Source organism: Hippopotamus amphibius, chromosome 8, assembly GCF_030028045.1.
Source record: "Hippopotamus amphibius kiboko isolate mHipAmp2 chromosome 8, mHipAmp2.hap2, whole genome shotgun sequence".
Lineage (NCBI taxonomy): Eukaryota > Metazoa > Chordata > Mammalia > Artiodactyla > Hippopotamidae > Hippopotamus > Hippopotamus amphibius.
The window spans coordinates 52770077-52785550 of NC_080193.1; the positions used below are offsets into that span (position 1 = coordinate 52770077).

Consider the following 15474-nt stretch of genomic DNA (forward strand, 5'->3'; position numbering starts at 1 on the left):
ACTGATGAAAGCTTTACTTCAAACTCTTAGATGACTTATTCAATTCCAAAATGAACAAGATTTTCTTCGCCTAAATCGCACTGGCCTAATTTCATTTCCTTCATAGATGGCTTTAGAAGTCTAGGAAACCAGCACATTGCCTTGGATTAGACATTTTGATTTCATGAAAGCATTTGCCAAGTGTTTTTTTAAGACATACCTATGAACCAGATAGGGAAATGAGGGTGCAGTTGATAACTGGTTGGATAACTCTTCTGCAAAATCTTGATTAGCCAAACACAATAAATTTGGAGTGAGGTCCCTAGCATCGTGTCTTAAAAAAAAATTTGTAAAGCAACTAAAGTTGTAATGGGCACCACTTTGCCTCTCAAAGTGTCACTTTTAAAATGAAAATCTCCAGTGTCAGCTGTATAAATTGTCATAATCCTCTCAGAGGACAATGCAGTCACACGTATCACATCTCTGACTAGAAATTCCATTTCAAGGAATTTTCTTCCTAAAAAATAATCAGATACAGGCAAGAATGTACAAGGTTCTCTGCTGCTGGATTATAGTAGAAAAAGAAAAAGAAAAACAAGTATTTAATCAAATAGTTACTGATGGTACACCCACAAGATGCAACACTGACACTTAAAATGAAATATCAAAAATTTTAATGACAGAGACTCACTCTAGGAAGTGAGGGAGAAAGTAGGATGTACAATGAACACAGGGTATTAATTCAATTTGGTAAAAATACCCACAAACCTGTGCATGGATATAAAAGAGATGGAAAGAAAGTTAACCATTTTCTCTGGGTGGAAGGATGAGGGGTGATTTTTATTTTTATACTTGGAGATTTTTTTCAACTTTAAAATGAACATATATATTAGTTTAAAGTCATAAAACAGTATTTATTCTTTTACCCTTGATTTTTAAAAATCTTCAAATGGTAAGTTATGCATATCCAATCAAGGGCTGTGGGCTCCCATTTGGGGTTGTAATGGAAACACAATAGGGAAGAGATGGCATTGCGGGGCTCAAGGCCACTTCCAATCTATGGCCTGTCAGGGCCTTCACAGGAAAATTATAATCATGTGAGTGAGGAAGTCCCATATCCCCATCTGAATCCCAAAGCAAAAGGAAGACTGGTCTCAAACTCTAAGAAGAGATACGTAGGGAGCAGAAGCAGGGGCAGTACCTGCTCTTCCCCATAAAGTTCACCCTACAAATGCCCCTATTTCTTCAGATGCCCAAGACACAGCTCCTCTATCAGTGTGGATCCCCCCTGGTTCCACTCTCTAAGAGTTAGGAGAAGAAAGACTGACTTCCCAATGTAAAGTGAGTCCCCATGAAACACAAAAACTGTCTTCATCAATAAATCTACCCCAATCCTTTTTAGTCCATAAAAAGAAAACAACGTGAATTACTAGTTTAATACTTTTTCTTTAACTCAATTAACATATGCCTTCTTTGGAACTAAACCTAATAACCTGGGCTTCCCTCTGGGATTGCAGGGGGAATAAATCAAAGTATTTCTGGAAAGTAGCTAACGTGCAAATATATTTTCTCCCACAGTACAATTTCCCAACACGCGCGCGCGCGCGCCCTCCCTTTGAAATGAGCTAAACAAATATTATAAAGCTTAGGCCCCAAAGAGAAACTGATGGACACACTTTTCTACATTTCCTCAACAGTGCTTTGATTCCTTCTGGCCCGAGCGCTGACGACTTCTATCGGCTTCTATCACAGTCTGATTCCTTTGCAGAAGAGGGAGTAATAACGTTTATGTTTGTTCTGCTTTGCCATTTAAAAACAAAGTAGCAAACAAAAGGCCACCTTTTAAAAGGCCACTGAAATATGTACTTTGGGTAACATCCTAAGTCCATCCGCCTCCCCGTGAAGACCCGCACCTCCCTGCTGGTGACTGGGCACGTCGAGGCAGTAGATGGTGAGGTGAACTGAGGCGTCATGTCCAAACCAGACACAGTAAGTCCCGAGGGCTGTGCAATTCCTCTGCAAACAACTCGGTAAGACTAGTAGTAAGGATTGGGTCCAACCACACACAGAAAATTACTCAAATCATTTCTTTCTCCCAAGACCTTTCATCAGCCAAATCCTTCCCCCAAGCTCCTCTGCTGTTAATAGGATGTGATATTTGCAAGATGTATAATAGATTCGATAATAAGGAAGCATGTACTTGATCCTGCACGGGCTTGCCACTGCCCCCAACCATCACATTTCTGGAAATGCAGAATCACGGGATAATTATGCAAAGGACCAACCCAGCTTTGTGTACTCCATTGTTTGTGAGCCTGTCCCTGGTTTTAGTTACTCATCTTATTCGGGAAAGCAACCTCATACAGACCTGCAGCTGGGCCCACACAGTGAAGGGCGCCTGGGGAAGCCTGCCAGCCTGATGTGCATATAAAGTGGGTAAGATTACCATCCCCTGCATATGTTCCTCATTCGCTCGTGCATTTGTGGCTGGCGGCATTTCCATTCACAGTGGCCACCCCATGAACTATCAAGGTCACAGATCAGGGGCAAACGACAGCCCTGCCGTACTTGGAGACTGACTGGTCTCCAGTGTAAGGCATGCTCTTGCCAACGGACCAGCTTTCACCCTCATTCAGAATACAGGTTGGGCTAGGATGGGCTATGGGATTTTTTAACTCACAGTTTGTCTCTCATTTAAAAAAAAAAAGTACCCCATATTTGAAACACAAGGCCTAAAGGAATACATACACAAAGAGGTGTGTACAGATTCAGCCACAAGCAATAGATGGCATGAAGCTTACAAGAGAAAAACTGGAACAACTCAGATTTCCTAATAGGAGATGGCAAAATTGATTCTGGTTTAGTCAACAGCAGAACTACATGAGGCCATTAAAAAGAATGGGTTAGATCCATAGGCAGGAGATTTTGAAATGTCCTTGGGTTTTATGTTGGAAAAAGAGGTAGGTTCCAGAACAATATATATATACAGAAAATCCTATTTTCATTTATACATAGCCATATGTGTATATGTGTGTGTATAAAGTATATTGGTGGTGTACTATATTGTATATAGAAAATATTCTGGAAATACATACACCCAACCGTTCATTGTAATTACCTTTTATGGGGGAGACATAAAAGGATGAGGGTAAGTATGAATGAGACCAAACTTTTGCTTTAAAATTTATATTAACTGAAATGTATTTGTTCTACAAATATGCACAATTATAATCAGTGAAATGAAAAAAATCTTTTTTCATTTTTAAAGAAACAACATACAGCTTTGCACATTCACAAGAACGGCAGAATTTCCTTATGACAAACCACCTGAGCTCACTGATGTTAATTATATAACCAGACCATTTCACCCCACCCCCCACCCCCCACACACACCCCTGCTCAATAACTTGCCCAAGGCTTCCCACTGCTCTTATAATCAAAATTCCTCCCAAGGGTCCCAGAGCCCTGGCCACCTCCCAGCTCCATCTCCCCTTTGCCCCCCACTAACTGGGTCCAGACACAAGAACCTACTTTTCTGACCTTCAAACACACCAAGCTGGTTCCCACCATCAGGCCTTTGTTTGAACCACCCGCTCTGCCCAGGGATGCTTTTCCTCCAGGCTCTGTCCTGCCATCCAAAATATCAGTTCTGGGACCTTCTTTGACCCCCAACTTCAGAGAAGCCCTCCTCACTTTCTCTGTCACATCACCTGATTGATTTTCTTCACAGCTCTTACTTCGCTCTACAATTACGTTACTCTGTCTCCTCCTGTTAGGTCCGTGAGGGTGGAGGCTTGTCTGTTCCCCGGTGTCTCAAAAAGTACCTGGCACCTGGTGGGCACTCAACAATTCACTGCTGAATCAATGAGTACGCATCAGAATCAGGTGTTAGAAAACACAACTCCTGATAGGAATCTCATCAGGAAAACTGGACTTTTTTCAAAACAAAGTTTAGCTCCTCACATACGTGGGGGTAAATAAATAAATAAATAAATAATAGCTCCTCACATATGAAAAGGCACACTAAATTGACATAACATCCATCTGACCAGAAACCAGATGCCTAGATCATCATTCATTACCCAGAAATGCAGATGAGCTAGACAATTCAAAAGAAGGATGAGGTTTAGATTCGCTCATACTTCATAGAAGTCCCTTAAGATGTATTAATCCACAAATCCTTCCTACACTTGCAAAAGTCAGGAACGTGTATCTCCGTGACCACCTTTCCTGAGTTGTGCATCTCAACAGCCAGAGGAACCCTGAGGAAGAGCAGATATGTAGCCAGACGGGTCTTAACTGGAGTCAACAAAATGTCTACTCAAAATAGGGGTAAAAAGAGGGTATTGCAATACGTAAACATGTCATTTTCCAAATTTCCATCCATTCTCTCAAACAGGACTTGTCAATAGAGTCTCTGTACTGAAGGGCACTCGATTTCAGACTCCAGCACATGCCTTCACATCCTGGAAGAACTGCACCTCGGAGAACCCAGTTTTCCCACGATCTCAGCCTCAGACATCTTGAGAGAGGACGAGGAATTGAACTTTAAAAGCAGGATTTGATTTAAAAGCAGGTAAGCTCAGGCTTGTTTTTCGGGGACGTCTACGCCACCGATGTATCTTTCAGACAGGTCATCTCGTTAAAAATACATGCTAAGAAAGGGCAAAAGATTTCTTGGCTGAAAAAGCCAAGGAACAAATTTTAGTGGATGCTTACACCCACACTAAAGGATCCCTTTGCAGCAACAAACACAGTAGCAAAGGGAGAAACAAGTTGCCCTTGGAAAGCTGTGGGGATGGGGTGGGTGTTAGCCCTGCCATTTAAAGCTTGGAGCAACTTTTCTGTACATATATTAAATCTTCTCGGAGATTTTCCCCTTTAGTGTCCTGTATTTAAGAATTTAACTTACGGGGAGGAAGGGCAAATGGGAAGTTGCTTCGCAACAGGCAAAAATTTTGTTACACAAGATGCCTAAGTTCTAGAGATCTGCTGTCCAACTGTGCCTATTGTAACAATACCATCTTAGACTTAAACTTTTGCTAAAGGTGGATCTCAGTGTTCTTACTACGATAAAATAAAAACTGTTTTAAAGAAGTTTATGAGTTTAATTGTATTTAATACATATTTTTACACATATAAAATTTTACATATTTACTTATATATTATATATACATGTATGTGTGTATACATTATACACATACACCCACACAAACATGCAACACTTTTCAACTCTTCAGAACATGCTCTCTTTTCACCCTTTACCTGATACCTGCAAGGCAGTTTTAATTTCTACCTAATAGATGAGGCAATAAAAGCGAAGGGTAGTTACATTATGTGTAGCAAAAACAGACCTAAAACATGGGTTTTTTGGCCTCAAATTGGAAAAATGACTTCTTTCTGGGCTTCAGGGAGAATGAAAGGAGATCTGTTCACCAACCCCTTCCACTCACTGTGAAGCCCTGAGACATCCCTGTGCGCGTTGCCTAAGGTTTGGGGCTGTTCCCCAATGTTCTCTCCTACTCCTGCTTACTTCTGAGTCCAGGTCACGCTGGTCATCAGCATACAATGAATCCATGGGGCTTCCCAGCTGAGCAGGATCTACACGGTGCCGTCTCAAAAGGAAGGCAACGCCAGGCTTTGGAGTCCAGCAGGGGTTGGTGCAAATCGCCAGCTCTCCGAGTCTGGGCAAGCCACTGCATCTCCTTAAGCCTCCATTTCCCACCTATAAAACTGGAACTAGGGATACCTGTATCTGATAGGATTGTTCTGAGGATTCAAGGAGACACAGGCAGAGAAAGTACTTAGCACAGAGCCCAAAGCATGGTGTGAAAATTGGTAATTAAGACTATCTTAAGAGTTAAACTTTTAGATCAAAACACAGCAGATCAGAATAGGAACTCTACAAAAAATCCCTTGGCTCCCTGGCCCTGGTTCCCTGCCAGATGATAAAATCCACAGCTGTATGTTTAGGGCCTATAGGCACCTGGAAAATATGGAATAAATAAAAAGAATGGGAAGTCTCCATTAATAGCAGATGGTGATACCATCATCAAAACTGAAGAAAAATCTCATAAAACAGAAACGGGTTGGTCAATTAGGGAAACACAAAAAAATTAATCATAAAGATAAATATGATAAATCCCTCTAAAGTGTCCTTCCTGAAGGAGACAGACTCTCAGCCAGTATCCTGATCTCAAAGGTAGTTGCTTTTAGCTTTAAGCAGGATGTCTGCTATACAAACAGATATATCAGGCTCTCAGAGCCTAAATCCACGAAACACTGCATTCACGTAATCCCTGTTTGTTCCAATGCCCAGGATTTCTACATGGGTCTACCTACAGGCATAAAGGTGGAAAAACCCACATGGATACCCAGACAAGGTCTTATGATGGAGATACTTTGCATCCACTGATAAACTGACCTCCTGTTTTTACAGTCAGGTCTATAAATTTGATTAATCTGAGTCCCCTGTCCTTGTGCCATTAAAACCAAGCCTCACCCTGTAAGGCCAAAAGCTAGACTCTGCAGAGCCAGAAGTCCAGGAGGACATCGTCAGTGGGATGGAGGGCCTCTTGGAGGAAACCTTCTCCAGACACAAGCCACTTTACTAGTGAAGAGGAAAGTTAGAAACTTACACTCAGCTAAAAACAACTCCATGCTTGTTTTGCTTTTGTGAAATATGCTGCTGCCTGGAGAAAAACAGAAAAACAGGATGACCTAACAATTCAATGTAACTTTAAGATGTTTTGCTAAAAAATGGAATGTTCTGCACCTGCTCTTGTAAGTTTCTGTTTGGAAACTTCCATGCTCTGTAAACGTGCACTATAAAAGTAAAGCTCACCCTGAGTTTGGGGCCCAGAACTTTGGAGCGTGAGCTTATCTGGTGCCGCCGGCTTGATAAACCGGAGTTCTCCAGTCCTCCAAGTGTGGTGCTTGGTTTCTCAATGGACGGATTTCTGCAACACTAGCAGGGGTAATGCAACTTCTAAAGGGTCTGTGGGAATCAAGACCAAGCGTAAAACAAGGGAAGAGAAAGGTGATTTTTCCAAAGCATGTGAACACTTAAGAATAAATCAAAAACACAAAGATACTACTCACACCCACTAGGATGGCAGATAATAAGTGCTGACAAAGAGGTAGAGAAACTAGAACCCTCATAAATTGCTGGCAGCAACGTAAAATGGTGCAGCAACTTTGGAAGACAGTTTGACAATTCTTCAAATGTTAGACACAGAGTTACCATGTAACACAGCAATTTCACCCCATCTCCCCAAAATGAAAACATGTTTCCACACAAACACTTGCACAGAAATGTTCAGAGCAGCATCCTTCCTAATAGCCAAAAAGGAAAACAATGCACATGTCCATCAGCTGATGAAGGGATAAGTGAACTGTGGCACATCCATCCAATGGAATATTACACAGCAATAAAAAGGAAACACCGATATCTGCTACAATGTGGAGGAATGCTGAAAACATTATACTAAGTGACAGTCTAAGTAAAGGAAGAAAACATGCCAAGTAAGGGACCACACAGTGTATGATTCCACTTACAGGAGAGGCCCTGGATAGGCAACACTACAGGGCTTGCCAAGGACTGGGAAGAGGGAAAAGGGATTGGGAAGGTTGGGAACAGTGAAAGGTAAAGAGAATGAGGCTTCTTTTTGTGGTGATAAAAAGGTTCTAACATCGATTGTGGCAATAGATGCACAACTGTGAACATACGAAAAGCCACTGATGTGTACACAAACAGTATGCTATGTGGACTGTAATTTAATCTATTTTTTATATTTTAATTGACGTATAGTTGCTATACAGTATTATATAGTTACAGGTATATAATATATTGATTTATACTTTTTAAAGGTTATGCTCTATTTATGGTTATTATAAAATATTGGCTATAATCTCCATGTTGTATAATATATCCTTGTAGCTTATTTTACTTTTTCCTTTTGTATTTTATTAATATATAGTTGATTTACGTTGTGTTAATTTTTGCTGTACGGCAAAGTGATTCAGTTTTACAAATATATATATTCTTTTTCATATTCTTTACCGTTACGGTTTATTTCAGGATACTGAATATCATCCTCTGTGCTATAGAGTAGGACCCTGTTGTTCTCCTTGTAGCTTATTTTATACCTAATGGTTTGTCTCTCTTACTCCCTACCCCTATTCTGCACCCCTTCCTTCTCCCCATTGGTAACCACTAGTTTGTTCTCTAGATCTATGAGTCTGCTTCAATAAAGCTATTTAAAAAAAAAAAAAACATGCCTATCTCTATTTTGTCTGGTAAGCCTACTGTTAAAAATAACCCCCATTTGGGGCTTCCCTGGTGGTCCAGTGGGTAAGACTCTGCCACTTCCAATGCAGGGGGCCCAGGTTCAAACCCTGGTCAGGGAACTAGATGCCGCCTGCATGCCACAACTAAGACCCGGTGCAGCCAAAATGAATGAATACATACATACGTATTTTTTAAAATTAAAAAAACAATAAAAACAACCCCCATTTATCCAATACCTACTATACGTAACAAGCAATACTGGGACAAGAAACTTACCTATATTATCTCATTTGCTTTTCATCACAATTTTATGAGGTAGGTAGAAACTATTCGCCAAAAAAACAAGAAACAAAAAAACAACTCAAGTATCCCTCAAGGTGCCTTCTATTTAGCGATATGAATAAGTTGAGTCAGACGGCGATGCTTGTAAAACCCATGCTGACTACAAGTTCAAAGTGTGCATCTATTTAGAGAAAGGCAGGAGACCTAGGAGAAAAAAGTCACTAGAACTCTAATCAAGGCAATTTCATTGACCACCCAAAGGAAGGCTACAGACACTGTGGTGGGTCGCTTCATAAAGGAAGTAATCCTATGTAAAAGCACCCGGTGGCGTTGACAGCAAGTACAACAGCACCCATGGGCAGGCAGTACCAACAGAGGTTGGGGGGGGGGAGGGGAGGGGAGCTTTAGTCTTTGTTCCTATGCTGGCTTGCCTTTTCTATTCCTCCAAAGCGGGAAAAAAAAAAGTATGCTTGATAGGATTACAAAAATAACACGTGTACCTTGTGAAATATTTTTCCGAAAATCAGAACGTTTAAAGAACAAAGTCACCACCAGCTATAACCAGCAGCAACATTTTGGTATTAATTAGTGGCAAGTACTATGCAAAATTGAATTTTAAATGTTGAATAGCTAACACACAGGAGACTGAAGGGAGAAGAAACATGCCCTGAAAACTCTGACCCTGAACCTTCAAAGACAACTATGGAGGAACCAAGCCCACAGAGTTTTCCTCTGAAAAATAGGACCCCTCGGAGAAGGGAACGTATCTGCCAATGTCGCCCGCTGACAAAGGTGGTTACAAAGAGAAGGCCTTGTTCTCAACTGCCTCAAACCTCCCCACTTCAAAGAGGGCTCTGGAACTAAGTCCGTTCACCTCAAGGCACAGGCGGGGGTTTCGGCCACCGCAGCCCAGAGTATCCGATGGAAGGATGAGGAACAATGAGACACTCAGGCCCAAATTCCCAAAGGGTGACCACCCTCAGGGTGAAGCTGACTGGCCAGTGTTCTCGGAGAGAGAATGGTCTCCGCTCAGCAAACGCCCCATCTTGCAGCAGGTGCCAGAGGAGAGGTCACAGCCGGGAACAAACTTGAGCTCCTGTTCCTTGACGGTAAAGCCCTCAGCCCAGGCCCTATTCAGCTGCCAGCTTGGCCCTGAAACAGGAGGCAAAGTTGCAAAGAGCATGGAAGGAATCCAGGCTGTGGCTAAAACAAATGATCCTCATTGGCAGGGCCTTTGAGACATCACAGCACTGTGACAAGCACTGCAGCCATTTGCCAGGCGACCTGGGACATGACCACCAGCTCCTGGGAAGGCCAACCCTGCCCCAGACGGCCCCGAGGTGGCCCAGGCAGTTTATCCTTGTCTAGCCAACTGCCAACCATCTCCCCAACGTACACAGAATGGAAGCCCAGGACTGCACTGCAAGTTGATTAATTTCATAGTTCTTAATTCCACTTTCCCTCTCCCTCCAATTAATGTTGGGTTGCAGCTAATTGCTAAGGAAGGGGCATTTCCAGGGGTGGGAGGGACAAAAAAGTGGTAAAACCAAGACACAGGAATGGTCATTTGGAGAGGTAGTGTTACAGAATGGTTACAAGCAAATTTCCAGGCAAGCAAGATCTAGGTTCAAACTCCAGTTGTATCCATTTACCAGCCATGAGGCTTCAGGAGCAATATTTACCTTCTCTACCAAGTATTAAATAATACTGGTATGGGAACCACTGACTGAAACTGCCCATCCTGGCCAGGCCCAATAGTAACCACCCTACACGAGTGATCTTAACAACAGGTGGTCCTGGTAAGGAACACGGAACGAACAAGCCACCACCAACCATGACAATTCGGGAAAGGTCAAAAGGAGAGAGGAGACTCCAGTCCATCTGGCCTCCCAACCTCCCAGAATCCTTCTCTCTGGAATCCATCTTGGCTGAGCGATGCGCGCGCCACCAGGAAGGACCCTGAGTCAGAATGATCGGCCAGAGACAACCTGGAAGCTAATCCCATCACCATAAAACCCGAGACTGCGAGCCACGCGACAGAGCAGTCCTCCTGGGTTCCCTCACCCTCCTGCTCTCCACCCGGGCATCCCTTCCCAATAAAGTCTCTTGCTCTGTCAGTACATGTGTCTCCTCAGACAACTCATTTTTGAGTGTTACACAAGAACCTGCTCTCAGGTCTTCGAAGGGGTCCCCCTTCCTGCAACAACACCTCTACCTAATGCACAGCCCAGCATACCTGGCACAGAGCAGGTGCTCAGTAAATACTTATTATCATCGTAATAAAGGTTATGAAAATTTTACATAGGATGAGGGGGTTCCATAGCTCATTTGTTCATTCTGCAACTCTAACTAGCACCTACTAAATGCCAGGCATTATTCTAGAGGTTGAAAAGAATATGACAGTTAAGAAATACCCAGGCTTTTTTTTTTTTTTAAAGATTTTTTTTTTTGATGTGGACCAATTTTAAAAGTCTTTATTGAATTTGCTACAATATTGCTTCTGTTTTATGTTTTGGTTTTATGGTCGTGAGGCATGTGGGATCTCAGCTCCCTGACCAGGGTTTGAACCTGCACCCCCTGCATTGGAAGGTGAAGTCTTAACCAATGGACCACCAGGGAAGTCCCAGGAATTTCCATATTTTTGGGGGCATAAAATCTTGTGAGGGCGATCGGCAATAAACAAATACACTGATACATAAATTAAATACAGGTAATTAGATCTATGAAAGAAAAAAAAAATGGCACTGCAAAAAAAAAAAAAAAGAATTTGGGGGGCGCAGGGCAGGAAGGAAGTTGTACTTCCTTAGTCACTGAAGTTCTAGCCGCCAGAGTCTGGGCAATGTTCCAAAATGGAAATAAAAGACTTCTCATCCTATTTGAAATTTTGGCAACCCACTTCCCAAAAGAAATACTAGTGCCAGAAACACATATGTGAATATGCTCAGCTAGGCTGGTAATATTTCTTTAAATGCACATTAACATAGAGAATTCAATTTTCCACCTGGACAAAGGGCTATGATTGAAAAGAATAATAACACTTAGTGCTGGGAAAAGTGAGTAAGCACACATCCTCACCCCTGCCAGTGGGAATGTAAATCAGTATGAACTTTTTGGAGCACAGTTTGACACCGGGCATCCCAGTTATAAGTTAGCATATTATTTGACCCAGACTTCTAGTAATTTACCCTAAAGAAACAAGAGGACAAGCATTAAAATACAAATGTGTCAGGACTTCCCTGGTGGCTCAACAGTTAAGAATCTGTCTGCCAAGGCAGGGGACAGGGGTTCGAGCCCTGGTCTGGGAAGATCCCACATGCCGCAGAGCAACTAAGCCCATGAGCCACAACTATTGAGCCCACATACCACAACTACTGAAGCCCATGTGCCTAGAGCCTGTGCTCCGCAAAAGAAAAAGCCACCACAATAAGAAGCCCACGCACCACAAAAAAGAGTAGACCCCACTCACCACAGCTAGAGAAAGCCTGTGCGCAGGAATGAAGACCCAATGCAGCCAATAAATTTATTTATTTATATAATTTATTTTATTAATTTTATTATTTATAATTTATTTATTTAAAAAAAAAACCCACAGATGTGTCATGTAGTTATTTCAGGTTGTTTCTAACTTCAAGACATTGAAAACAACCCATGTCTTCAGCAGAAAATTGCTTAAATAAAGTATGTTAAATCCATACATAGAATACTGCAGAACTACCAAAAAATAACATATCTCTGTCCTAAGATGGAAAAATGTTCAAAACGTGGTGGTAACAGAGAAAACCCAGTTTTCAAAAGGGTATATATAGATCATATCTATTTATGTGGAAAAAAAGGATGTATATGGAACCATGCACATGGGCACATGTACACACACACACACACACATGAGCTATACATCAAAATGTTAACTCTGGGAGGTCTTATAACAAGTGAGTTTTACTGTATTCTTTGGGCTGCTAGGAATTAACCCAACCTTTTACAATAATCATATATTGCTTTGTCTTGATCCAAATTTGGGGATGAAATCAGGAAATCAAGAAATAATCTTTCTTCACCTCACTACACTACTATCCCATGTCTCAGGGTCAAAAGCAACTTTCTACATATGCCAAAGCATGTATTTGAGTTTTTCCAAATTTTCTTTGCAGAGTCTTTTATTCCACACTCTTGAAAAGCAAAATAGAACAGTAGAACAGATAATGAGAAACTATTCCAGTATGACTAATAAAAAAAATTCAAAGCTCTAGGGATGGAATATAAGTGATCTGACATTTTTTGAGCATATATTGACAGTCACATTCAGTATCATGTTTAATCTTCACCTCAGTGACCTTTGGTAGCTATCATGGCCCTATCCCCCTTTTACACATGAGAAAACTGAAGTTTCAAAAGATTAATAAACCACTGAAGGTTGCAGAGCAAGTGAGTGCAGGTGTGATAGAGAATTCTTCTCCGGGACAGTATTAGTTTCCTGTGCTGCTATAACAAAGCACCACAAACTGGGGGCCTTAAAACAACAGAAATTTATTGTCTCACAGTTTTGGGATCTTAAAGTCTGAAACTGAGGTGTTGGCAGGCCCACACTCCCTTTGAAACCCACACAGCATACGTCTTCCTTGCCTCTTCTAGCTACTGGGATTTACCAACAATCCTTGCGTTCTTTGGCTTGTACATACATCACTCTGAACTCTGCCCCCATTGTCACAAGGTCATTTTCTCCTTGAGCCCCTCTGTCTCTGTGTGCCTCCTCTTCTTACAAGGACCCCAGTCTCACTGGATTAAGACGCTAACTTGGTGACATCTGCAAAGATGCTGTTTCGCAACAAGGTATCATTCTGCGGTACAGGGGGTTAGAACTTCAACCTCCTTTCATGAGACACAATTCAACTTGTAACAGGCACCAAGCCTACCTCCTTCCTCAAATACATCCCACCCACCGCATCACAACCCATTAATATCATGTCTGTATCTGCTGGGTTTCATATGTTCTTTTCCTGACAGTGGAAGGCAACTCCCTTCTGCCTTCAGGCAAGCCTGAATCCAAACCATTCCAGGCAGATGAGCTCACGTCCTGCTATCAAGGCTCTACCTTCTGCATTAGCTCTCATCAGGCACTGAGGGCATCTCTGAAGTTATTTATTCTAGTTCAAGGTCTGCTCTTGAGCTAAAACACACTCAAGAGCTTTGTAAAGTTAAGAGCACTAGACAAATGTGGAAGAAATGCACTTCGCCTTCCCAGAGCCCTCAATTTAAGGTCAGATGGAATCCGCCCTGAGAAGTGGGGGTGGGGGGATGTAGTACTATTTTAATATGTTCTTGGTATAACTTTTTGCTTTTCCAGTCCACTTAGACCAGACACCAAAAGCAAATTACCAATCCATCCTTTCTTGACTGCATCAGTTTTCTTTTTCAATTTCTGGCATGGGTTTCAAAACCAGCAAGAGGGCTACCGAAACCAGGAATCAAAAGACTCAAGCTATCCTGTCAACTGGTAGTTTTCAGGCCAAGCAAATTGGAAAAGCAAACAGGACAAATACCCTGCCTGGGTGAGAACCAGCATGCCCCACCTTTTTCGCATGAGAAGACACACAAAGCATTTCCGTCTCTCTAAGAATATTCCTCCGTACCTCTCACATTGGCTTCCTGATATGCTGCGGAGTGTAATACCATTTGGAGGTACGTTTGGCACAAGAGAACAACCTCCCGGGCTGCATTTTTGCCTCAATGTGGCAGAATTAGAAGCCTGTAAAGATGCACAGCCTCCCATCTGCCTCCACCTCTCCATCTCTGGGAGCTGACGGATGGATGGCCCAAAACAGACAGCTGGCACTGGGGAGCCTTTGGGGGGCCTCCCACCTGTGCTGCAATCATATGCAAAATGTCACAGGCCCCCAGTGAGCATCAAGCTGTACCTTCCACAGCAAGCATCCTGATGGCCCTCCGCAGCTGACAGCAGCGGAAGGCTCTGGTACTTCCTGTCGCCTTACATGGTACCCAGGGTTTAGAATGGCTAAGACAGGCGTGAGATTCCCTGTGTCGTTCGACCTTGCCAAGTTCCTCCTACACTAATTTCTCCCGTGCGCGCTGCCTCCATTACCTCCCCCCTTCCCCAATATCTTTCTCTCACTTCCAAGTCCCCTGGGCTGTGATTTATTAACAACTTTGTATTTTTAAAAAAAAATAGATCAAAAATGATCCAACTAGCTAAAGAGGCTTTGTCCAATATGGTAGCCACTAGCCACATGTGAGACTATATAAGTTTAAATTAATTAAAATTAAATAAAGTTAAAAATCCAGTTCCTCAGTCATTCCAGCCACATGTCAAGGACTCAAGGGCCACATGTGGCAAACGGCTACCACATTGGGACAGTACAGAGAACACGTCCATTATCACAGAGAGTTCAACACACAGCTCTGGTGTAAAGGATATAAAGGGTCTCTCCTCTTTCTCTGTCCCCAGTCCCCCTCCCAGAGGCAACCCTGCTGCCAGTCTTCTTTGTATGCTTGCAGAGATTTTTTTCATATGTCCAAATAGCGTGTGTGCATGCAAACCTCTTTTGTTAAAACCAAGAGAAGAGACTCTAAACACGATCTGGCTCCAGGCTTTCCTCACTTAATGAACCTCGGAGATCACAACATAAGCATACAACAGGTGCTTCATTCTTCTGCGGCCTCTCAGATCCGCTATCACCAGGACGACCTCACCACCCTATAACCACATGCCTCCGTGTCCCCCTGCTCCCTTGCCCCTGAACACTTTCACCCCAGTCCCAGTCTCCACATACCCAGACTTTTCTGCCCCTTCCCCTCACCTCTTGCCCTAGTAAAACCAGGCTGAGACAGAGGAAGACAAATATCATATGATATCAATCACTTGTGGAATCTAATTTTTTAAAATGATACAAATGAACTTATTTACAAAA

At 42.4% G+C, this 15474-nt stretch overlaps 1 protein-coding gene and 1 non-coding gene across 2 annotated transcripts in view; one reads left to right on the forward strand and one right to left on the reverse strand.

Moving 5' to 3' along the window:
- The window catches only part of TMEM163 (transmembrane protein 163), a 238594-nt gene that overhangs the window by 71461 nt on the left and 151659 nt on the right, over positions 1–15474 (reverse strand). The window lies entirely within an intron of this gene.
- Positions 8315–8388, forward strand: TRNAG-UCC (transfer RNA glycine (anticodon UCC)). The gene has a single exon. It is a non-coding gene; the product is annotated as a tRNA-Gly (tRNA).